General features: G+C 40.9%; 1 long non-coding RNA gene across 1 annotated transcript in view; it reads left to right on the forward strand.

Annotated features, from left to right (window-relative positions):
* LOC140599893 (uncharacterized) overlaps positions 1 to 13,941 on the forward strand; it is a 33,447-nt gene extending 19,506 nt beyond the window's left edge. Inside the window, exon 2 of the long non-coding RNA XR_012002911.1 lies at positions 11,806 to 13,941. This is a non-coding gene — a long non-coding RNA (uncharacterized lncRNA). The remainder of the gene's footprint in view (positions 1 to 11,805) is intronic.
* Positions 13,942 to 26,000: the final 12,059 nt, after the last annotated feature.

The following is a 26,000-nucleotide window of genomic DNA, read 5'->3' on the forward strand; positions in this document are numbered from 1 at the left end:
TGGTGGAGGCACACTGTTCAATGGAAAGAGCTCTGGAGTTATTAAAGTTGGGTTACTGAAGTTATTTTAACAGATGGCAGGGGATCCCGGGGTGGCTCAGCAGTTTGGCGCCTGCCTTTGGCTCAGGGCATGATCCTGGAGACCCAGGATCGAGTCCCACATCGGGCTCCCAGCGTGGAGCCTGCTTCTCCCTCTGCCTGTGTCTCTGCCTGCCTCTCTCTCTGTCTTTCAGGAATGAATAAATAAAAAAATATATTAAAAAAAAAAAAACAGATGGCACCCTAATCTATTAAGTGTGAGTTTTGTTGGGTGATTTCCCAGTGGGTACATTATTTCCAGGTATGGGGAATACCTTTTCCTGTAATATCCCATATATTACAATATGAGTGTGCCTTACTTTGTACCTACTTACCATACTGTATATTCCTGAACTCTCAGGGTCTTAATACGATAAAGGTTCCTTTCTCATGTATTCCTGGTCAGAGGGTTCAGCAGGTAGTTCTCTAAGCAGCAAATTAGGGATGGGTGCTCCTTCTTCTATGTGCTTCTGTCATCCTGGAACCTTACTTTCCAGCCATGCACATGGATAACAAGCCAGCCTGAAAGATGGTGAGAGGTATTTTATGCAAGTGTGCTGGGAACTGTAGTCTTCTTCAGAGCTCAAAAGGAAAATGAAATGGAACACATGAAACTGGCTTTGCCACAATTATTAATCATTATTTCTCACCAAAGGAACTTTCTGTAAATATCAATTTCAGCTTTTTGTTTCAATTTTACCTTTCAGATTCTGTAAAATTTCTAGGGCTTTTTTCTCTTTTTTTTTTTTCTCTTTTCTTAATTAGTTTGTTTATTTATTTATAATCTCTATATACCCAATGTGGGGCTTGAACTCATGACCCCCCACATCAAGAGTCACATGATCTTCTAATTGAGCCATCCAGGCATTCCCTCCAATTCTGTAAATTTTTTTTTAAGATTTAATTTTTTTATTCATGAGACACACACAGAGAGAGAGAGAGAGAGAGAGAGAGGCAGAGACACAGGCAGAGGGAGAAGCAGGCTCCATGCAGGGAGCCCGACGTGGGACTCGATCCCGGGACTCCAGAATCATGCCCTGGGCTGAAGGCAAACGCTCAACCGCTGAGCCACCCAGGCTGCCCTAAAATTTCTAATAACAGAGGAGTTAAGTAGAACTTTTGCCACCTTGTGACATTATCAAAAACATTTTAACGTGCATAAGCATTTTAATCTGTGTAAGATTTTACTTAACCTGGAAGAAATAAACCACTGACCATAGATGAAGAACATTGACCCTACTTCCTCTCACCCCGCCATTCTCTCCCTTAGACTTTAGACCATGTTATGGTTAGAACCTAAAAATCACATGTAGGTTCTTCTCCACAGTTGCAAAGCCTTAACCCTCCTATACATAACAAGGAACATTAACTACAATAATGGGGACACCCGGGTGGCTCAGCGGTTGAGCCTTGGCCTTTGGCCCAGGGCGTGATCCTGGAGTCCCAAGATCCAGTCCCAAGATCCAGTCCCAAGATGGAGTCCCACATCAGGTTCCCCCGCAGGGAGCCTGCTTCTCCCTCTGCCTGTGTCTCTGCCTCTCTCATGAATAAATAAATAAAATCTTAAAAAAAAACTAGAATAATGTTTCCAAATTCCCTACAGATCTTGTCTTTGGGATTTAGGCATGAGAAATCAAAGTTCCCAGGAATTCAGAAATCTTTAGTTTTTAAAACCCTCCCAACATCGGTCCTACTCTTTATTCATTGTGATGGATATCTGATATAAATTCTTTACATTTATTTATTTGAGAGAAAGAGAGAGGTGGAAAGGGGCAGAGAATCCTGAAGCAGACTCCCTGTTGAGCGTGGAGCCTTGCAATTCAGGCTACATCCCGGGACCCTGAGATCATAACCTGAGCGGAGAAATGAAGAGTCGGCTGCCTAACCAACTGAGCTACCCAGGCACCCCTATATCTGACATAAATTTAATAACCAATTGACATTGAGTTTAGTAGTATTTCAAAAAACTGTAGCCTATAGGCAGTAGTCAAACACTGAAGAACCACAAGTGAACACATTAGTATTTGAATAATGTAACATTGAGATCTCTAATAGCACTACCCAAATCACATTGGAAATTGCCAACTTAAGCATTCATTTTGCTTCCCAAATGTGTTATCTCTATGACACCATTCATAGGATTCGAATAATGTATACCATGTACATAAACACGTCAATATTTACTTTATTTGCACGGATGACTTCCCATTAGCAGCAGATAGGGCCGTGAATACACACCATAACATAGCAACAACTACAAGCAATGTTGACCATTAAACCGTGACCACCTCTAAGTGCTGACGTCAACCCTCAGCTCCATACGTCAGCAAAACCTTCCCAAGAAAAGCTGGAAAGCAATTCTGACTCAGATGCAGTGAATCAGGACAAGCTCTTGCATCAGGGCTCACTGCAGTCACCTGTTTGCCAGCTTGCTCCCATTGACTGCCAGGCTCCTACTCTGAGGTTGACCTTTTTTTTTTTTTTAAGATTTTATTTATTTATTCATGAGAGACAGAGAGAGAGGCAGAGACACAGGCAGAGGGAGAAGCAGGCTCCATGCAGGAAGCCCGATGTGGGACTCCATCCCGGGACTCCAGGATCACGCCCTAGGCTGAAGGCAGACGCTCAACCGCTGAGCCACCGGGGCGTCCCGGGGCTGACCTTTGGAAGAGTCTTTTGCCTCTTATCCTCTTCCCAGTATTTATTGACTAGTTCCTATTCACTTTTTTAGTCCTCCCAAATCTGAATACTCATCCCCATCAGGACCCTTCCTTCTCACAGTCCCCATTCACGTTTTCCTGCCTACACACTGCTAGGGAGCCTTGTCCCCCTGCTTAACAATTAGATCTGAGGACTGCTAGCGCTTACTGATGTCCAGGTGACACACTCATGGTGATAACTCACCTCACCTGTGGGGGCCTTCATGGGCAATACATGCATACATATCTTACTTAAATCTGCACACTGAGATAAAATACTTTATATGTCATCTTCATCTCATGATGTCTCTGAGAGGCTAAGAAAACGGCAGATGTTATTTCTTCTCTTTCTTAAGATGAGAAAAACTGATGCATATGGAAAGTGTGATGAATTTGAATGTCTCAGGACTGCCTGCCTTCGGCCCAGGGTGTGATCCCAGAGTCCCAGGATCGAATCCCACGTCAGGCTCCCTGCATGGAGCCTGCTTCTCCCTCTACCCATGTCTCTGCCAATCTCTCTGTGTGTGTGTGTGTGTGTGTGTGTGTCATGTATAAATAAATAAAATATTTTAAAAATTAAATGTCTCAACATATAATAGGGCTGGACTCGGACTAATGTTTCATTTTTATTCTTTGAACAGATATTTGAATGCCTACTGTGTGCTAGGCACTTAATGCAACTTTTTTCCCCCGTTGCTCTGTACTCCCTAGGAGGGGATGCACTTATAGTAGCAGAAAAGAGTAGCATTCTATCATTACCATATTTCAACCATATTTTCTTAAATTTTTTTAAAGGTTTTATTTATTTATTGAGAGAGAGACAAAGCATGTGAGCATGAGTGGAGGAAAAGGAGAGGAAGAGTAGAGGGAGAGGGAGAAGCAGAAGAAGCAGACTCTCCACTGAGCAGGGAGCTTGACATGGGGCTCGATCCCAGGACTCCAGGATTAGAACCTGAGCTGAAGGCAGACGCTTAACCAACTGAGCCACATATTAACCCTGAACCACATATTTTTAACAAGAAGTTACAGAGGTAGACTGTGTTGTTTGAATGTTCTGTAGAAAGCACTAATCATGAGGGCACCTGGGTGGCATCTGCCTTCAGCTCAGGTCCTGATCTCAGAGTCCTGGGATTGAGACCCACATCAGGCCCCCTGCAGGGAGCCTGCTTCTCCCTCTGCCTATGTCTCTGCCTCTCTCTCTCTGTGTGTCTCTTATGAATAAATAAAATCTTTAAAAAAACGACACTAATCATGTCTGATGACTTTCATTCATTGTTTCTTAATAATAGAAGCACAGAGCTAATTCACCCATCTTCACAACCCAGAGAGGGATTCATGGGGCACGAGTTAGATATAGTGACTTGGAGATCTTTCCAGTTGGTAAAATGCCTTCAGTTAAATGTCCTCTAATATTATCCTCACAATTTTCTGAAGGAACAGGGCCAGGATTATCCTCATTAAATGGATGAAACCAAGATGGGAATATAAAATGGGATTCAAGAATAAATCTACTCTTTGGCTCTTAATAGATTGGAATAGTATCTGAAGAACCCAGCTGGGAGTCAGGAATGTGGCAAGAAAGGGGTTGTGATGAAATATCCCCAAATTTAATTTTATTCAACCAACGAACTATAACAGCTAAATAAACCTTGCAGTTTCATTGAGAAGCTCACCTCAGTTTTTGACAATACATACAGGTTTAGACTGGTTGCATTTGTGGCTTCAAGCTAGCAGCACTTTAGTAGTAGTAATAGTAATAGTAGTATTTTAATTCCAGTAAACATACAGTGTTATATTAGTTTTAGGTGTACAGTATAGCAATTCAACAATTTCATATATCAAGACAAGTATACTTCCAAGGCACTTGGGTGGCTCAGTCAGTTAAGTGTCTGCCTTAGGCTCAGGTCATGATCTCAGGATTCTGGGATCGAGCCCTATATTGGACTCTCTGATCCTCAAGGAGCCTGCTTCTCCCTCTCCCTCTGCTTCTCCTCTTTGTCAAGTAAATAAATAGAATCAGAAAAAAAAAAAAAGACACGTATACTCCCACTCTCCATCACCTATTTCACCCATCCCTCCACCCACCTCCCCTCAAATAACCCTCTGTTTGTTCTCTATAGTTAAAGTTTATTTTTGGTTTGTCTTTTTTTTTTTCTCCTCTGCTAATTTGTTTTGTTTCTTAAATTCTACATATGAGTGAAATCATATGGATTTGTCTTGACTGACTTATTTCTCTTAACATAAAAAATATTCTCTAGCTCCATCCACATCATTGCAAATGGAAACATTTCATTCTTTTTTTTAATGAATGAATAATATTCACCTTCTTTATTGATAAGTAGTTGAGCTGCTTCCCTAATTTGGCTATTATAAATAATGCTGCTATAAACATAGGAGTGTATCTATCTCATAGAATTAGTGTTTTGTATTCTTTGGTGAATACCCAGTATGTGATTACTGGATCATTGGGTAGTTCTAGTTCTATTTTTTTTTTTTTTTTTACCAACTTCCTACTGCCTTTTATGGCAACTGCACCAGTTTGCATTCCCACCAACAGTGCATGAAGGTTCCTTTTCTCTACATCTTCACTAACCTTTGTTTCTTTTCTGTTTTAGACATTCTGACATGCATGAAGTGGTATCTCATTGTGGTTTTGATTTGCATTTCCCTGATGAATAGTGATATTGAGCATCTTTTCATGTGTCTGTTGGCCATCTGGAGGTCTTTGGAGAAATGTCTGTTCATGTCTTCTGCCTATCTTTAATTGGATTATTTGTTTTTTTGCTGTTGAGTTCTATGAGTTCTCCATATATTTTGGATACTAACCTTTCATCAGATATGTCATTTGCAAATATTTTCTCCCATTCCATAGGTTGTCTTTTAGTTTTACTGGTTGTTTATTTTGCTGTGCAAATTTTTAAATTTTTATGTAGTCCCAATAGTTTACTTTTGCTTTTGTTTCCCTTACTTCAGGAGACAGATCTAGAAAACTATTGCTATGGCCAATGTCAGAGAAATTACCGCTTGTACTCTCTTCTGGGGTTTTTATGGTTTCAGGTCTCACATCTAAGTTCTTAATCCATGCTGAGTTTATTTTTGTGTATAATATAAGAAAGTGATCTGGTTTCATTCTTTTGCATGTAGCTGTCCAGTTTGCCCAACACCATTTTTGAAGAGATTTCTTTTTCCCATTGCATATTCTCGCCTCCTTTGTCAAAGATTAATTGACCATATAGTTGTGAGTTTATTTCTGAACTTTCTATTATGTTCTACTGATCTATGTGTTTATTTTTGTGCCGGTACCATATTGTTTTGATTGCTACAACTTTGTAATATAACTTAAAGCCTTGGGATTGTAATGCCTCCAGTTTTGTTTTACTTTTTCAGGACTGCTTTGGCTATTTGAGGTATTTTGTGGTTCCATATGAATTTTGGGTTTGTTCTAGCTCTGTGAAAAATGCAGTTGGGATTTTGACAGGGATTGCATTAAATGTATAGAGTGCTTTGGGTAGCATAGACATTTTAACAGTATTTCTCCTACCAATCCATGAGCATGGAATGTCTTTCCATTTGTCTTCTTCAATTCTTTCATCAAAGTTTTTATCATTTTCAGAGTACAAATCTTTCACCTTAAAGTTTATTCCTAAGAATGTTATTATTTTTTAAAAAAAGAATGTTAGGGGATCCCTGGGTGGCGCAGCGGTTTGGCGCCTGCCTTTGGCCTAGGGCGCGATCCTGGAGACCCGGGATCGAATCCCACATCGGGCTCCCGGTGCATGGAGCCTGCTTCTCCCTCTGCCTATGTCTCTGCCTCTCTCTCTCTCTCTCTCTCTCTCTGTGACTATCATAAATAAAAAAAAAAAAAGAATGTTATTATTTTTGATGCAATTTTAGCTAGTAGCACTTTTAACTGTGTTTCTTTTGTATTTATTACTACAGGGAAGCATCCCAATAGTTCTGGTTCAGCTGCCCAGAGTTGCCCAGTAATCAGTTGTGATTATCTACACAGAACATGCAGGTAGTTAACTTCTGTGGCTAGCAAAGCCAAAAAGCACCTGGGGTGATACTGACTTGCCATTGGGGGGCAGCACAGTGTAGTGGTTGAGAGTTTGTGACACTGAACTGACAGCTTGGGTTCAAAATCTGATTTCATTATTTACAGTGGTATGATTTAAACAATGTAGCTACTGCCCCTGTGATTCCAGCTCCTCACCAGTAAATGGATAATGGCACCAGCCTCAAGGTTGTTGTGAAGATGGAGGGTGTTATGAAGATGAAGGGTGGCATATATGCCACCCCAAAATAGGTGCTTTGGCATAAGGATTACTTTGAGCTAAAGACACTTAAAAACAAGGTAGGGTCAAGAATAGCATTCTCTCTCCTTTTTCTTCCTAATGGCAGAAGATAAAACCCCCATAAGAAGATGTTCTCCCAGGACGCCTGGGTGGCTCAGCGGTTGGGTGGCTGCCTTCGGTTCAGGTCGTGATCCCAGGATTTGGGATCAAGTCCCACATCGGGCTCCCTGCATGGAGCCTGTTTCTCCCTTTGCCTGTGTCTCTGCCTCTCTCTCTGTGCGTCTCTCACGAGTAAATAAATAAATCTTTAAAAAAAAAAAAAAAACAAAGAAGAAGATGTTCTCCCTATAGCAAAATGAAAGCAACTTTTTTATCATCAAGGGCAGGAAGTTGGAGGCATGAGAATTCAGTACAAACAGACCTCATTCAAATAATTCTTATCTTCATTTAGCCTCCTCATATATTTAGTTGCTTTTCTACAATTGCTTCTTTTTGTTCAAAAGAACTTGGTTTAAAGGCATATTTAGATTTTGCCACTTCTTTGGATCTTCATTTCCTTGTAAGGACTCCCATGTCACATAAATCTTATGTTAAATAAATGTATGCTTTTCTCCTGCTAATCTGTCTTTGTCAAATTAATTTTCAAGCCCAGATGAAAAGTCTTAGAGGAGAGAGGTAAGTTTTTGCCTCCCCTGCGTGGATTAAATAAGATAACAATGTATCTGAAACATTTCAGTACAGAATAAATGTTTACTATTATCTACCATATGTCTATATACAAGGATATAAATGCAAAGCAAATGATCTGGAAGGAAGCACACACAACTGGAAATAGTGGTTATTTTAAGGAAGTGAGATTTTGCGGGGAGGAGTCCAGAATTATGGGTTACTTTTTAAATTTACTCTGTATGTTTACTCTGTATATTTCTGAATTTTAGTTTTTTACAATGAGAATTTATTTATCAATGAACTATTTGTGGAACTTTAAAAGTGATATGCAGGGGGATCCCTAGGTGGCTCAGCGGTTTAGCACCTGCCTTTGGCCCAGGGCGCAATCCTGGAGTCCGGGATCGAGTCCAGCGTTGGGCTCCCAGCATGGAGCTTGCTTCTCCCTCCTCCTGTGTCTCTGCCTCTCTCTCTCTGTCTATGTCTATCATAAATAAATAAATAAATAAATAAATAAATAAATAAATAAATCTATCTTTAAAAAAAGTGATATGCAGGTTATGAGTGGTCATTAAAGCACTGTTAGAAAACATCACATCATACACTAAAAATATCCATCATTTCAGTACATAATACATGTTTTGTATTTTCGAAAATAAACTGAAAATATCTAGAAAAAATATAAATGTGATTAAAAATCATATTGGGGATCCCTGGGTGGCGCAGCGGTTTGGCGCCTGCCTTTGGCCCAGGGCGCGATCCTGGAGACTCGGGATCGAATCCCACATCAGGCTCCCGGTGCATGGAGCCTGCTTCTCCCTCTGCCTGTGTCTCTGCCTCTCTCTCTCTCTCTCACTGTGTTCCTATCATAAATAAATAAAAATTAAAAAAAAATAAATAAATAAAAATCATATTGATTTTACCATAAGGGATTATTTTTACCATAAGGGATTATAGCTTTAGGAAATACCTAAAGCAGTGTCATAGAGACCTGCATTAATATGCTCAATCACTTCAAAAATCTCATGTAGCATAATCATAACGGAAGTCAAGCACATGACAATGTTATCCATTTTCACTACCACGTTGCTGAATACAGTGGTTATTGTCTTTATTTTGCCATGGTCACGCCATATATATTTGAATTTCCACATCATAAATTTATATGCATGTGACACAAAGTGTTCTAGACATGTCATTATGTCATTGGGGCCACAGCTATGAGTTGTTATATAGGAAATTGTCTACAGATAATAAAGGAAAAGTAAAAACAAAAGTAAACAACAACAAAAACAACAAAAGTAAAACTTTTAAATTTGGAGCCAACGTTCTGACCATTAAACAAAATTTTTTTGTGATTTCTGTGATTAGTGTTTGGGCATAATAGTAAGAATGATAATTTAGCTGTTTGAACAGTTTTCTCCTTCATCCCAAGGGCCCAAATGTAACATAAGAAGTAGACTGGGAAGAAATGCTTCTGGAGTCTCTTATTCAACAGATAGAATCTGAGTATACCAACAGAAGTCTCTGTTGACATGTTTCCTCCATTTTTCGGTGTGTCAAGAAACTGCAGGGAGACTTTGGATTCCCGAGCTGGCACATCTGAGTTGAAGATAACCAAGTTAGTTATCTTCAGTATGGTAAACCATTTACAGTATCCTAAAGGAAATAAAGCCTTTTCCGGAGGAATTTGAAGGGGAAGAAGGTAGGAGTAGGGGTGGAAGGATGGTTAAGAAGAAGAGAAAAAGGAGGGGGAAGTTCTAAGCAGACAGAAGCAAGCAATTTGCTTCTGGAAAGGCAGAAGCAAGACCCAGTAGAAGCTCCTGCCATTACAAGATAGAACTACCAGGTGAGGCCTCAGGAAGCATCAAATCCATGCCTTAGGGAACTATAGGCTTGTGCTAAAGCCCACCAGCCCACTAGGCTCACACTTGGAATCATAAAAAGTAGGGTTCATTACTTGCTGTAGCAAAGATAACTATAAACCTTGGGAACTTGGCAGTATCTAGTAAGAGGGAATTAGAAGGGGCTTACATTAGGATTGGGGTTTCTGTTAGATGATTTGGGGGATGGTTCGATAAAGTGAAGATTGCTCTGGATTGGGTTCTGTCAGAAAGTGGGGGTATTTTAGTGATTAAGAATCTTGATTTTTATCAAGGAGGTGGCAGGAGTGGGATCAGGTTAATATTGTCATTGATAAAGAACTACCAGTTGCTCATGTTAGCTAGGAGAGGGAGATGTTTGGTCCTTGCTGTGGTTCATACAAGGATCTTGTTTTTGTGCAAAAGGTACCACTGTGGTATGGGCTCTTTTTCACATCACTCCAGGTCAGTCACAGAGGGACCTTACTAGACATGCTACTGTGGGAAATGGTTTATGTTTGCTAAGTGGTAAACCAGTTCCCAGCTGTTGATGCCAGGTCAGTGCCTAGCTTACACTTGCCAGGATTTCTTTTTTCTTTTCACATGCTTCCTATCCATAGAAGGAGCATCCCCACGAAGCCATCCCCAAGGAAAGCCCATGGCATGGTGGTTAAATTCCAAGCTGTGGCCCTGGACCAACCTGACTTCGTGTCCCAACTCTGTCACTCATTGGCTATCTGACCTTGACTAAGTTATTTAACTTCTCTTTGCTTCAGTTTCCATTTTTGTAAAGCAGAACTAAAAATAATACCTAACTTGTAAGGAATTTGGGAAAATTAAATGAGATAACACACAGAAGCACTTAAAACAGTACCCAGCATATGATAAGCATTTAACTTAGATTATTTACCCTTTTCACCATTTGTCAGAGATCGTCTTTTCTTGGTAAGCTGCAGTCATGCTGGAAACCCATTCAAGCAGTAGAAGAATAAAAGAATTTTTGATTTCTATAAACATCTATAGATAGAAGGAGTTCAGAAAAGGAGCTAATGAGTTGTCGTCCATTTCTGGTTTGACACACACACACACACAAAATTCCAGACTTAGTAAGAGACTTGCTTCAAAAGGATTATGGCAAGAGGGATGGGGGAAGGAATTATTGCAATAGGAGAATGCTGTGACCATAAGGTGTGCAAGCAGTTTGAGGGTCAGGTAAAAAGAGTTTTTCTGTTATAGAGAAGAGTGAACCTGGCAAAGAAGAACCCCTGGTGAAGGAGATGAAAAACTGCATGACTGGATGGTAGGTCAGAGAACGTTTCACTCCAGGCCTGTCCATTATCACCACGGGCTGAATGCAAGCCTCAAGGGTGGGCCAAAGTTCACAGACCTGGAGGTAGAGAAGCTTAAGCAAAATTTGGTTAACAGCATTTTGTTGCAATTGGTCAATGGAGACAAGCAATTCAGCTAATCATTTATGAGGCAACAAAGGGAATTTTGAGTTTGTGCCCAGGCTTTTCACAGGTAAACAAGGGGACATCAGTGAGTCTTATCTAAATCCTATGGGGAAGGGTGGCTCTTTGCAGTAAGCCCTGTTCCAGAACAGAAAGGGTTGGGGATTTCTTAATTCCCGTTACTCTTTTCCAGGAAAACAGGGCTCAGGTCAAATTCAACATGTTTCCTATTGCTCAATTGTTCTAGTTCAGATAAAAGACAAAATTTGGGCTTTAGTATGATCTAAGACATTCTAGATCCTTACACAGAGACACAGGTCTGTAAGGCAACAGGGTAGGTGAGAGGGCTCAATTATTTGTAATGCCCTTGGCAAACTGGAATCTACTCGCTTGTTGCACAGCTCATGTGGCTCTTGTGATCCACAAGACGATCGATGAGAAATAAAACTTAAAATGAGGCAACATCAGCCCAAATGTTAATATGCACTTCAGTTCAACCCATACTGAGAGAACAGCTCTCTCCCCCTGACACTTCGGCCTCGCCTCTGCCTTTAGCTCAGCATCGAAATGCTGCTCACCGGCAGGGCAGTGACTTCCCCTGCAGAGCTCCCCCTGCCTCTCCTAGGTAGCTGCCTGTTTTCCTGTGCTGCTTACTTCGCTTCCCTTGGGAATGTAAACATTGCCCTTGTGAACCAGGGCTTTCTCAACCAATTTGCCCCTATAACATCTCCCCTCTCATTCTCCTCTTTTCATAGGCTTCTGTTTGCAGTGACATAGCTCGAGGGCTGATAATGCATTCTGCAGTAGAGCTGGGCCATCCTGCAATTTTCACAACTTGGCTGTTATTTTTCTGGAAGCCAGCCTGGATCGAAGTGGACCCTGAGAGATGACAGAGGATCCTCAAGCCTGCTCCCACTCCCCATGAACATCTTTATTAAAGTGTTCCTGCCAGGTTCTGAGCAGTCAAGCTCTGATTTACTTTCCCTTTCAAGAGCCAAGGGAATAAAGCTGTCAAGTGCCAGCTGATGATTTGAACTAATTCTGAGGATTTGTGGAAATGCTCAAAATCCACAGTCAGGAGCAGCAGCCGCCTGACAACTACAACTGGAACCTGGCTGAAGCATGTCTTCCTGTCTCCACTCACCCTTCCCTCTCTCCTGAAGAGACTCCTCCCTCCCCACCAGCCACTTCAGGAGCCAATGCCCTCTCCCCTTCTTAAAAACAGCACCCAAACTGCCTGTCCTGAAAGACACTGTCGACCACAGACTTCTATACTGAGCAAGAACTGTGGTGGTGTCTAACCCAACTACGTCCTTCTGTAAAATACTTGTCACCCCACATTTGGAAATCTAGCTCTATCCTCTTCCTTCACATCTTGGAAGATTCTAATTATGCATTTTCCTAGGAGCTGAAGGAAAGAAGTAGCTTTTCATCTGCTGGCTGCCTTCCTTCCCCTGGAGGCTGATTCTCCTGAGAAAGATGGATGTGTGGTGGCACCTCAAAGGAGAAGTGACTAAACGTTTAGAAATATCCTTGCATCCAGAGCACTGAAACAAAGCCGAGGCAGTGTGAACCGCAGGTGTCTGAGACAACCCTCAGACTCTGATTATATGGGGGGGGGGGGGGGGGGGGAGGCCAGTATTTAGTCAAACACCATAGCATGGTAGGAGAATTCCTGCATGGGAACAGGAGACAGCCAGATGTGGTGTTTGGCAGCTGCATTCAGGACACTGTCCTCCTACTTCCCCTCCCCGGATCTCAGGGTCTAACCTCTAGAAGAGGCTGACTCAGAGCCAGGATGGAACGCGGGGCCCGGCCTCAGCCCATCCCTGCATCCTCATCCTTTCCCCAAACACACCCCCACCCCCACCCCAGGCCACGTGACTGGTTCAGAGGCTGACTCACCACCAAGATGGACCGCGTGGCCCAGCCTCAGTCCATCGGTGCATCCTCACCCTTCCCACCCCACCCCTGCCCAGGCCACAGGAGTGGTTCAGAAATGGGTGCAAGATGGAGGAGGTTACAGTCCTTGAATGCCAGGGCTTGTGCCTGGCCCCGTGAAAGAATTTCTCTCTTTCATTGAACTGGAACTCAAGAGACCACAGGGCTGGAGCTACTGCCTCAACTAACTATGCAGAGCCTGAGAAAAGAACCAGCGCTCAACCAAGAGTCAGCCCAAGAAACGAGAAATCTGTTCCTCCTTTGTCTTGTTTGGCCCTGGGTCGGGCTTCACCTGAAACCAATCCTCGATTCCATGTGCCAGTAAATTCCCCTTAGCCTTAATCTGATTCGATTTAGTGTCTACCACTTAGATATCTGAGTATCTGAGCAAATCAATATGCTTAACACATAGGAGGTGCTCCAGAAGGTTTTGGAATGAATTGATAAATCAAGTGTATGTTTATCTTTGATGTACCTTAGAGGTATCCATACACACTTCAGCCCTTCTCCGTTCCTTTCTTGAAGGAATTTCAAATTGCTTTGTATGTTTCAATTCAAAGTAGGCGAGCAGCAGATATTATTTTTGTTTGAGGATAAGCAGAACCTAAAATGGGGGATGGGGGTGAGGTGAATGGGGCAAGAAGGAAGGACATATACCAGAGATGGCGAGGGTAAGAAAATCAGAGGTCTCCAAAGTGAGCACTTACCTTCTCAGAATAGAAGCAAAATTAAGAGTTGGATGCTCTGGAGGATCCCTGGATGGCTTGGTGGTTTAGCGCCTGCCTTTGGCTCAGGGCATGATCCTGGAGTCCTCAGATCGAGTCCCATATCGGGCTCCCTGCATGGAGCCTGCTTCTCTCTCTGCCTGTGTGTGTGTGTGTGTGTGTGTGTGTGTGTGTGTGTGTGTGTGTCTCATGGATAAATTAATAAAATCTTTAAAAAAAAAAAAAGGAGTTGGATGCTCTTTAAATGAAGTAATTCAGAAACAGCACAGACAATACAATCCTTCTTAGGCTTGCATCTTGAGAAGTGTAGACTTTTTAAGGCACTGCAAATTGTACAAACTGGTTCAGTTCTGTTAGAAATGCTTTTGCCAGCATTTGGGATTTTTTTTTCTTTTAATCTTTTGACCCACGTCAGGGAGAAAGAATTTCCTCTGCCCTTCAAGATCCTTCTAGCTGGACTGAGATTTAAATTGACATGAGACAGATTAATGGGAAAAAATCAAATTTAATTTCATGTGTAGGAGGAATCCACACAGAAGACAGGCAAAATGAGGTATGCGTGTCATTCTGAACTAAGGAGAAGTGGGTAGCGGTCTGGGACTTCAAAAGGAAGGACTACAATTCACAGGAAGATGAAACAAAGTGAGTGTTTGATGAACAAATGTTTGGTGGGCCCCTCAGACACATTGGGATGTAGGGGACTTTGGTCAGGCCCTCCTTGCTAGGTTCCTCCCTGTCTACCATACCTAGTTCCTCTTCAAATGTAGTTATCTATGGTGATAGCTCTCTTCCTAGAACAGATTGCCTATCTTTTTAGGCAGCTGGGGGGTGGGGGGGGGAGGTAAAGAGCTTTTCCAGAATCTGCTGGGTTTGATTGCTTTGTAACTCAATCACACCAAAGTGGTCCATCTTAGGACAGTCTGCCCTTGGCCCCTACACTCATGTTTCAAATACCTATGACCAGGTAACTATCGCAAAACTTAGTGGCTTAATATAACCATTTATTTTTCATGCAGTTCTGTAGGAAGGGCTCTGCTGGGCAGTTCGCCTGGCTTCATGTGGGGTTGCGAGGTCTAAATGATACATTTCCAACGTGGCATCTTTGTTCATATGTCTTGTGTCTCACTGCTTTTGTGCTATTCCTACCGTCCATGTGGCATCTCAGACCCCGGGGCTTCTTCATGTGGCTTAGGTCTTGCACATCATGTAATCTCAGGATAGTTATGCTTTCTAGAAGCAGGAAATAGGTGTTATCAGGCCCATTAAGGGCTACACGCGAAACGGGCATAGTGTCACCTTGCCACATTATAAGTCAAAACAGTCACAGAACTCCCCATGTTCAAAGGGGAGTGTCACGGTCACATTGCAGAAGAGCAATGGGATGGGAAGATATTGTTGTGGCCATCTTTAGAACATAGAGTCTGCCACAATTCATAATCTTAGGAATTCATCACATGGAAATTATGTCAAACAAGGCATAAAAACAGAGATGTTCATTACAACTTTTATAGCAAAAAAAAAAAAAAAAGTGGAAACAACCTACATGTCTACTAATAGACAAATGACTAGTTATTACATAACAACTAATAGGAATATGAAGTCATAATAATTAAGATTATGAAATAACATGAACAAATATTGCTATAAGAGGAGAAAAAGTAAAATTGAAAAGCACGTGCACTGTGACACTAATTATATAAAAGCCTGCGTGCAACTGGGCGAATTCTGGAAGAAAATATGTAGGAATGAATTGTATTGAAGTGGTAAGATTATACATGCCTTCCATTTTCCCCTTTATTGTTATAGCTTCACGAAAAGTGAAATTAGAAGAAACGAGAATAGAAGTCTTAATTGTCCATGCTCAACATTTGGCAGGTATTGAAGAGGTGCAGAGAAGACAAAGAGAACCCACAGTCTCCCTATAATTCATTCAGATTTGGACAAACTGCCAGGCCAGTGGATCCACACCTCTTCTTGTTTATAATTAACCTTCTGCCTTGACTCCTCATCTTTGGAATGCTGATTGTCACGGAAGCAGTAATTATTATATTAGTCTTGCTGTGTTCCTGAAGCTGTTCATGAGGTAAGGCTGAAAACACTCTAGGGGCACCTGGGTACCCTTGTCAGTTGAGAATCCTACTCTTGGTTTTGACTCAGGTCTTGATCTCAGGGTCTTGAGATCAAGCCTCACATCCAACTCTGTGCTCAGTGGGGGGGATGTCTGCTTGAGATCTTCCTTCTCCCTCTCCCCTCCCCCCACTCTATTTCAAATAAATAATCTTTTTTAAAAAAAAAAGGCTGAAAACACTTTGAAAAGCTACTATGACATATAAACATAAGATGATAGTTACATTTTTTTTATAAGGAATCCATTTTACCCAGGCTTTCTAAAATCGCCAGTGGTCATATGGCCTGCAAATTTACCCTTGAATGCTCCATTGAAAGCTACTTTAACTTTAGTCTCCCTTTTTACAGCTTTTGCTTGCCTAGGATTCCGTGTTTTATAGAGGAAGAGACTGTGGAGTCTGGAATAGTCTATGCTCATGAAGCTGCAAGTGAACTTTCTGGAGTGGCCCTGAATTAACTTGGGTGTCAGAGACCATGGACCAGCCCTCTTGGGACTATGACACTCATAGCTGTGTGTGACCTCCAACCCTCCACAATCAAACCCAACCTTTGAACAAGCATTGCTTTTTAATATTACTTTAACTTGCTAGTCATTATTGTGTCTTTTTTCTGAAGGCTTTTAAAAGGGGTTATTAAGGAAGGTGGAAGAAAATGCAATAAAGGTCAAAGTCTTAAAGTCAGGTTAAGTAATTGCAAAAATGAATTAAAAAAAAAAACAAAACCTATCTGACTAGTTGGCATGACCACTAGTTGTGTTTATATAGTTAATGATTGGAGAAAACTTGGAGGAGAGAAGGGTTTAGATTACATCCTGGTAAATTATTTTGATTTAGTTCAATTGCCTTTTGGCAAGTTAAAAAAAAAGGGGTGGTTATCTACTGTTTGATAAATGTAACTACTGATGTTGTTAGAATTAACATTTCAGTATTTTTTTTCTTGAAATTTGTGTTTCATTTAACAAATGCTTACGTACCAGTTACTGTATGGCATTATCCTGTACTTTACAGATACTAACCAACTTAATTCTCAAAACCCATTATGTAGTTATCATTCTTGCTCTTCTCATTTTACAGATGAGGAGACTGAAGTATGAACGGGTTAAGCAGCTTGTTCAAGATCACCAGCTTAGTGGGGATCCCTGGGTGGCTCAGTGGTTTAGAGCCTGGTTTAGAGCTCAGTGGCCCAGAGCGTGATTCTGGAGTCCCGGGATCGAGTCCTGCATCAGGCTCCCTGTATGGAGCCTGCTTCTCCCTCTGCCTGTGTCTCTGCCTCTCGCTCTCTCTGTGTCTTAAATAAATAAAATTAAAAAAAAAAAAGATCACCAGCTAGTAAGCTGTCTCGCCAGGACTCAAACTCAGGCTGTCAGGCTCCAGAGTCCTGTACTTAACTACTGTGCTATGCTGCCTGGATAAGGATTCCATTAGAATCCCATTTTAAAAATACAGCTACAGAGTCTATAATAAAACGTGTCCATCTCCAGGTGTATGGTTTCTGATCAAGTTGCAGCAAAGACTGACTTTATTATTTATTTATTTATTTATTTATTTATTTAACAGAGCACACAAGCTGGGGGGGGGGGGGGGTTGGGAACTGAGAGATAGGGAGAAGCAGGCTCCCCACTGAGCAGAGATTCCCGTGACCTGAGCAGCAGGCAAACACTTAACTGAGCCACCCAGGAGCCCCTGCAGCAATGACTCCTATATTCACAATAATTAATAAGCTTTTTCTTTCTTTTTTTTTTTTTAAAGATTTTATTTATTTATACATGAGAGACACAGAAAAGAGGCAGAGACACAGGCAGATTCCCTGGATGCGGGAATCAATCCCGGGCCTCCAGGATCACGCCCTAGGTGGAAGGCAGGCACTAAACCACTGAGCCACCCAGGGATCCCAAGCTTTTTCTTTATTCTGATTCATATACCTCTGCATTAGAAAAGATGCTCTAATTTGCAAGACAGCCAACTCTCTAAGGAATCTCCTCCTCCAGCTATCAGATAGTTGTAATAACAATAAGCAAAATACACTGAGCCTTTGCATGGCGCGCTTGCCAATTTCACTGGTCGCCCCCCACCCCCACCACCATCCCCATGATACACACCCGGTGTTCATGTCCCTGAATAGTCCCTTGAATCTGGGCTGGCCTTTTTGACTCTATTAACAACACACTATGGCAGAAATGATGCTGTGCTAGTTCCTAAGTCTTGAAAGGACAGTAGCTTCCACCATTTCCCTCTTGGAAACCCTGAACTGCTATGTAAGAAATCCGACTACTTTGCTGTGGAGATCCTAAGCAGAGGCCATGTGGTGAGGGAAGGGAAGTCCAGCTGAGCCCAGCCTCAGCTGTCCCTGGCAACTACACAAGTAACTACTGGCAAGACCAACAGAAAAATCACCCAGCTGAGCCTAGCCTAAATAAATCACTACGTTTTGGGATAGTTTGTAATGCAGTGATAAATAACTGGAACACCCGCCTTTGGCTTTTATTGCACTCATGCCAAAATATTTATTGAATCTCTAGGAACTAGATATAATGATGGAAATTAACAATTAAACATAGGTAAACAATGTAAGTACTCTAAATAAAATGTAGTTAGATAAAGTGATTAGAGTGATTGGTGGGAGTGGTTATTTTAGACGGGGAAGCCAAGGAAGGCTCTTCTCAGAACATTACTTTCAAGCACAGATCTGAATGTAAATTAGAAGGACCAATCACAACAAAGATTAGTGGGAAGCAAGCTCCAGATGAAGGGGATGAATTAAAGGCACTGAGGTGTGAGGAGGAGCTTGGCATGTTTGAAAAGCAGAAGTCCCTGGGCTAGCCCACAGCAAGTGAGGAGGTAAGTCAAAGAGGTAAGGAGGGACTAGATCATGTTTGAACCCTGGTAGAGTTTGGATTTTATTCTACCTGTGATGGAAGACCAGCAGAGTGTTTTATATAGTAGAGGGATGTGTTCTAATGTGAGTTCTTAGAAAGATGGCAATGGCAGTTGTGTGGGAAAAAAAACTTCAAGGGCACCAGGGTGGGATCAGGGAAATTAGTTAGGCAAGTCTTGGAATAGTCCAGACAGTAAGTGAGAGTGGCTCACACTAGGGACGTGGTTCTCAAAATGTGCTCTCACCATTCTGGTAGTTCCTCAAAAGTTAAGTTTAGAGTTGCTATATGACCTAGCAGCTCTGTTCCCAGGTATGTACCCAAGAGAACTGAAAACCTGCCCACAAAAACAATTGTACACTACTGTTCATAGCAACATTACCAGTAATAGCCAAAAAGGAGAAGCAAACCAAATGTCCATCAACTGATGAGTGATTAAAATGTGATATATTCATAGAAGGGAGTATTATTCAGCCTCCAAAAGAAATGAAGTATGATACATGCTACAACATGAATGAACTTTGAAAACATGCTAAGTAAAAGAAGCCAAAAAGAAAAGATCACATACTGTATGGATTCAACTTTTTTTTTTTTTTTTTTTTTTATTTATGATAGTCTCACACACACAGAGAGGGAGAGAGGCAGAGACACAGGCAGAGGGAGAAGCAGGCTCCATGCACCGGGAGCCCGACGTGGGATTCGATCCCGGGTCTCCAGGATCCCGCCCTGGGCCAAAGGCAGGCGCCGAACCGCTGCACCACCCAGGGATCCCTGGATTCAACTTTTATGAAGTATCTAGAATTAGCAAATTCATAGAAAAAGAAAAAAGATAAGTGGTTATCACCGGTGATACCAGGTGATGGTATGAGGGGGAGTGGGTAATGCTTGCTAATGGAATGATGAAAATGTTCTGGAATTAGATAAGTGATTGTTGCATATCTTTGTTAATATCTTGAAAACTATTAAACTGTATAATTTATGAGGGTGAAGTTTATGGTATGTAACTTTAATGTTAAAAAGAACATTAAAAAGTGTGGCCTGAGGACCCCTAGGAATCCCTAAGACATACTAGTGGATCTGCAAGGTCAAAACTATTTTCATAATACTAAGACATTATTTGCCTTTCCTATTCTCATTCTTTCATGAATATAGAGTTTTCCAGAGGTTACATGACATGTGATACATTCAAGCAGAAGTTATTGAATCCAGAAGTAGATATGAAAAGCCACACTTTGGGCAGCCCGGGTGGCTCAGCGGTTGAGCATCTGCCTTCGGCTCAGGGCGTGATCCTGGAGTCCCAGGTTCGAGTCCCACATCCGGCTCCTTGCTCCTTGCTCCTCCTTCTTCCCTCTGCCTGTGTCTCTGCTTTTCTCTGTGTGTCTCTCACCAGGCATCTCTGGACTTAATTTTTTTTTAAATTTTTTTTAAAATTTTTTTATTTTTTATTATTTATGATAGTCACAGAGAGAGAGAGAGAGGCAGAGACACAGGCAGAGGGAGAAGCAGGCTCCATGCACCAGGAGCCCGATGTGGGATTCAATCCCGGGTCTCCAGGACGGCGCCCTGGGCCAAAGGCAGGCGCCAAACTGCTGCGCCACCCAGGGATCCCCTGGACTTAATATTTTTTAATGAATAAATGTTTTACATTTGTTGCAGCCCTCAGTTCTAATAATGATGACAGATATTAACATAACCACATAAACAAAGAAAGGTCTTTGGAGTCCACAATAGTTTCCAAGAGAGGAAAGGGATTCTGAGACAGAAAAGTTTGAGGATTACTAAAACTAAGATAATAGCAATATAGGTGGTACAGAGTGGTTGGATTTAAGAAATATTTGAAGTTAGACCCCATTGCTGAGAGGATTTTTTTTTTAAATTGAAATATACTTGGCACACAGTGTTACATTACCTTCAGGACTGACAGTTGATTTTAAGTAATTTAGTGTGGTTGGGGTCAGGGGACAGGAGGGTATTAAACAAGACTGGTCATATGTTGGTAAATGTTGAATTCAGGTAATAGAAACATGAGGACTCATTCTATTCTTTCTACTTTGTGTATGTTTGGAAATTTCCATAACAAAAAGTTTAAGAAAAGAGTTCAATATTTATCCAATGTTTGGAGACTGTGACTGCTGTTTAAAAAAGAACACACAAGATCCAAGACTGTAAATTGTTCTATATTTTATTCACTTTAGGTTTTTTTTTTCTTGAGAGGATTTTGAGCAATTGTACATTTCAAGATGAGTATAAAAAGTAGTGTGTATTTATCCATAACCTCCTTTATAGTAGCTTCTGGGTACCTCCTATATGCTTCCAATAATAGCAATGAGAGTAAATAACTCCCCCTAATTTGGTCTTAACATTTAACTGCTGTCACATTAATTGCTACTTTTGTGGAGCTACTGCCTGCCTGTAGCCAGTGATAACATTTTAAAATACATCACTAGACAAGACAGACATTTTAGTGTCTAAATTCAGATGCTAAGTTAGCAAGCTTTTCATTTTTCAGTAATTTTTTTAGGTTAGAATTTTTTAATTCTGTTATTGACTTAGTTCTTTATAATAACCCAACCATATTTTTGCCTTAGAGGAGTCTCCAAAACTCACTCTTTTACCCAACAATGCTGAAGAGGTCACTCCACAATATTTTAACATTTCTAGCTGTCAACCATATAATATACACATGTATCACTAAGAGATTCTGAACCCTTTTCACTGCTTCTCTACCCACTTGTGAGGACAAAATGCAAAAATGGCTGTCGGCAAACCAGGAAGAGGGCTCTTTCTGGACACCCAATCTGCTGACACCTTAATCTTAGGCTTCCCAGACTTCAGAACTGTGAGAAATAAATTTCTATTGGTTAAGCCACCCCGTCTATGGTAATTTGTTGTAGCAGCCTGAATTAAGACAAAGAGTTTGCTTTCTGGTCGTCTTGCTAGTCAACAACTTTGCATAGTGATAAAGGGGTAAGCAAATTTATCCAAATTTAAGGACAGAGCAGCTAAATACAAGGAGTTGAAGTTGTTTAATCCGACTTAAACCTTGAAGAAACTAGAGTATAAATTTTAAAAGGGTTGTTTCAATCTCCTGGCTCTTCACTACTAGATAATGCTCTTTCCTACTCTTAGTTAATAACATGCATGTCTAAAATTAAGCCTCTTGTGTTGCCTTGGATTCTGTTACTTTAAATAGACACCGACCAGATTATAATTTTTACTTGTTTGAAGATTGTTGGAGTCTGATATTAATTTTTTTTCCTGCCAAAAAAAAATCACAATGGGCAAGCTGGAAGTCAGAAACAATTATTCAGGCTAGTACAATTAAATTGGCTTTTCTCCCAGCATCTTTCTTGCTACCTTTAATTATTGTTTGAGTCTGCAGTTCAAGGAAATCATCAGAGAAGAATTCTTTTAAAAAGAGAGAGAGAGACCATAGTTTTCCTAAAACAGAATAGGTACATTCCACAGTGTATTCCAAAAAACTATTATATAAGCTAAAATTGCTCCCTAGAAATGATGCTTATCAAGGGGGCTATAAGTTTGAAGGATAACAGTTGCTTAGAAGCGAGCTGAGGTGAATAAACATCCTGAAATTTCTCTCTACGATATGAAGCCTAATTCAATGATGGGATTATGTCTAAACTGCTAAGCTTTAAATAATTACTTCATGAATAGTCATATTGATTATGACTGAAAAGCACAGAGGATCTGCCTTCTATTTTTAGTTTAAGTGTACATTCTTTGTTGAGGAAGCTGAGGTATGCATTTGGTCAAATTCCTGAAAGAGTAAACTGTGATGTATGATTGCGAGGAAAGAAAAAACAATTCCTGACCTCCAGAACCTCTCAGCTCCACAAGTTGGAAAGAAAAGATTTGTATATCTAAATTAATTAATATTGCAATACTAGGAGCACCTGGGTGGCTCAGTTAGTTAAGCATCTGACTCTTGATCTCAGCTCAGGTCTTGATCCTAGGGTTGTGAATTCAAGCCCCGAGCCCAGCATGGAACCTACTTAAAAGAAATTATACAACAAGTCTGGAACTGAGAACTCAGGTTCAAATTCTGGCATCTGGTAAGGGTCTTAAGATGTTGCGTCAAAAATATACTTATTCAGCTATCCAGTTCAGTGCTTTCAACTATGAAGTTTATAGATGAAATTGGGAAAGGTTACCAATTTATAACATGAAGTCGAGTTCATCACTGATTAACCAAATTAAATGTTTTGATGATTGAAAATTATATATAATAACATATACAGTTTGCTTCATTTCCAGATTCACTTACATTCTTAGTGTCTGACTCTTGATTTTGGCTCAGGTCATGATCTCAGGGTCGTGAGATGGAGCCCCACACTGGGCTCTGAAACTGGCGTGGAGCCTGCTTAAGATTCTCTCACTTCCGGGCGGCTCAGTGGTTTAGCGCCGCCTTTAGTCCAGGGCCTGATCCTGGAGACCTGGGATCAAATCCCATGTTGGGCTCCCTACATGGAGCCTGCTTCTCTCTCTCTGCCTGTGTCTCTGCCTCGCTGTCTCTCTGTGTCTCTCATGAATAAATAAATAAAATCTTAAAAAAAAAAAAAGATTCTCTTATTTCCTCTCCCTGACTGTGACCCCCACCCCGCCAACCTGCTCCCATAGGCTCTCACACTCTCTCAAAAAAATTACTTACATTCTTGAGGCTATTTTGTATCTATATATGAGCAGTACGATATGTCCAGTGGACTTTTACTCATTGACATATCCCTAGAACACTGCCTGATTTATAATAAGCACACAATAAGAATTATTGAATAATGAAGAACAGCCATGAATACATGTACATATACACATATGAATGAATATGTGTATAGTCATTTGAATTAGCCTCAGTAAGTCAAAAAAATAGTTACATTTGAGTATTTACATAATCATACCCATGATTCACAATGTTGATAATCCTTTCTCACAAAGATACACACACACACACACACTTAAAAAGTTTTGAATTACAAAAGCAATAGATGCTTGTTTTTTTTTTAATTAATTTATTTATGATAGTCACAGAGAGAGAGAGAGAGAGGCAGAGACACAGGCAGAGGGAGAAGCAGACTCCATACACCGGGAGCCCGATGTGGGATTCGATCCCGGGTCTCCAGGATCGCGCCCTGGGCCAAAGGCAGGCGCTAAACCGCTGCACCACCCAGGGATCCCCAATAGATGCTTGTTGTAAACATTTTTAACAGTACAGAAATATGAAAAATAAAAGGTAGAAGTCTTTCATGTTTTTTAAGCACAAACGTGTACAGTTTATTTTGAACATAAGGGTCATGTCATATATTTTTATTTCCTGATTTTTCCATGAAGTTATATATTAGATAATTTTCTTCTATCAGCACAACCACATTCTTAGCATTGCATTGTATAGATATACCAGAAATTATACAACCATTTCCTCCTGGTAGAAGTAAGATTGTTTCCCCCTTTTTAATATCATGAACAATGTTCCAGGGAACATCACTGCACATATATTCTTTTTTTTTTATAGGAGAGATTCTGAGAAGCAGAATTGATGAAACAAAGTGTTTGAATGTTCTAAATTGTGAAAGAAGGTACACATTTTAATTGCTATTCTTGTACTCTCAACCTTGGTTTGGTAAGAGGGAACACAGCCAACCAAGGAAAATGTTTTCTATAGAAGACTGTTAAAATATCTTACTCATTCTATGGCCTCTGATTCTAGAGGACAGCCTGCCTTAGCTGCCTGAGGCTCTAGTGGCATAACATTGTCACCTCTGTAAGAAGAGATGGCCCTGGGATTTTTTTCGAGAATATGGAGTTATATATTTCTTTTCTATTAAATTTAGGATATTTTTTTAAAGATTTATTTATTTATTCATGAGAGGCAGAGAGAGAGAGAATGGCAGAGACACAGACAGAGGGAAAAGCAGGTTCCATGCAGGAAGCCCGATGCGGGACCGGATCCTGGGACTCCAGGATCACGCCCTGGGCAGAAGGCAGGCACTAAACCTCTGAGCCACCCAGGCATCCCAGGATATAAATTTTTTAAGTGAAAGGAAATTTAGAGATCAACCCCTTTGTTTGGGGGGGATATACTTTTACTTGCAAGGAAAAGAACTAAGTCACACTGGCTGAAACAATAGAAGGAATGTATTGGCTTACTGACAACTGACAAATGACAGATATTGGGCAGGCTTCCTGTATGATCTGATCCAGAGTTCATGATATACTCTGATATTTGTTTATTTATTTATTTTTAGTTTTTAAAATATTTTATTTATTTATTTGACAGAGAGCATGCACAGTGGGGAGAGGCAGAAGCAGACTCCCCCTTGAGCAGGGAGCAGGATGTGGGGCTCCAAGGACCCCAAGATCATAGCCTAAGGCAGACACTTAACTGACTTAGTGACCCAAGCACCCCATATACTCTGTTTTTTTAGAGTTTCTCTTGGCTCTGCCCTGTTCTGTATGTTGGCTTCCTTCTTAGCCTGGCTTTCCTTATAGAGCTACCAGCAATTCTAGGGACTGAATACTTTATTTTATTTGTTTGTTTATTTATTTATTTATTTATTTATGATTTTATTTATTTACTCATGAGAGAGAGAGAGGCAGAGACACAGACAAAGGGAGAAGCAGGCCCCTCATAGGGAGTCTGATGCAGAAATCAATCCCTGTGCCCAGGATCACGCCCTGAGTTGAAGGCAGACACTCAACAGCTAAGCTACCCCGGTGTCACATACTTCTTTATTTATATACAAGGCAAAAACAGGGTGTTCCTTCCTCCAACTATCAAACAAAATTCTGGAACCTCAAACTAATTAGACCAACTTAGGATAAGTGTCCATCCCTGAATCAAGTACTCTTACAAGGGACATAGTATCACAAAGTCTTAGCCTAGAACTAAGAATAAGGCCAATCCCACCCAAACAATATGAATGCTCCACAATGAGGGAGATGGGGAACAGATTCTGAGTAAATAACCACCTCTTAGGGAGAAACCTTTCCTCTGGCCTCATGTTTCCGGAGAGATACTTCTAAAAAGTAACCCCTTACTTTCTCCTCCTCTGACTGGTAGATACCAAATTCTGACATTCATGCTCATTTCTCCACTGGATGGAGCTAATCTAATTAAAGGTTGCAAGCACTGAAGATTTAGCTATTTTCTTTCTGCCTGGAGTTTTTTGTTTTGTTTTGTTTTGTTTTGTTTTTAATTTTTATTTATTTATGATAGTCACAGAGAGAGAGAGAGAGGCAGAGACACAGGCAGAGGGAGAAGCAGGCTCCATGC

Source organism: Vulpes vulpes, chromosome 8 (assembly GCF_048418805.1).
Source record: "Vulpes vulpes isolate BD-2025 chromosome 8, VulVul3, whole genome shotgun sequence".
NCBI lineage: Eukaryota > Metazoa > Chordata > Mammalia > Carnivora > Canidae > Vulpes > Vulpes vulpes.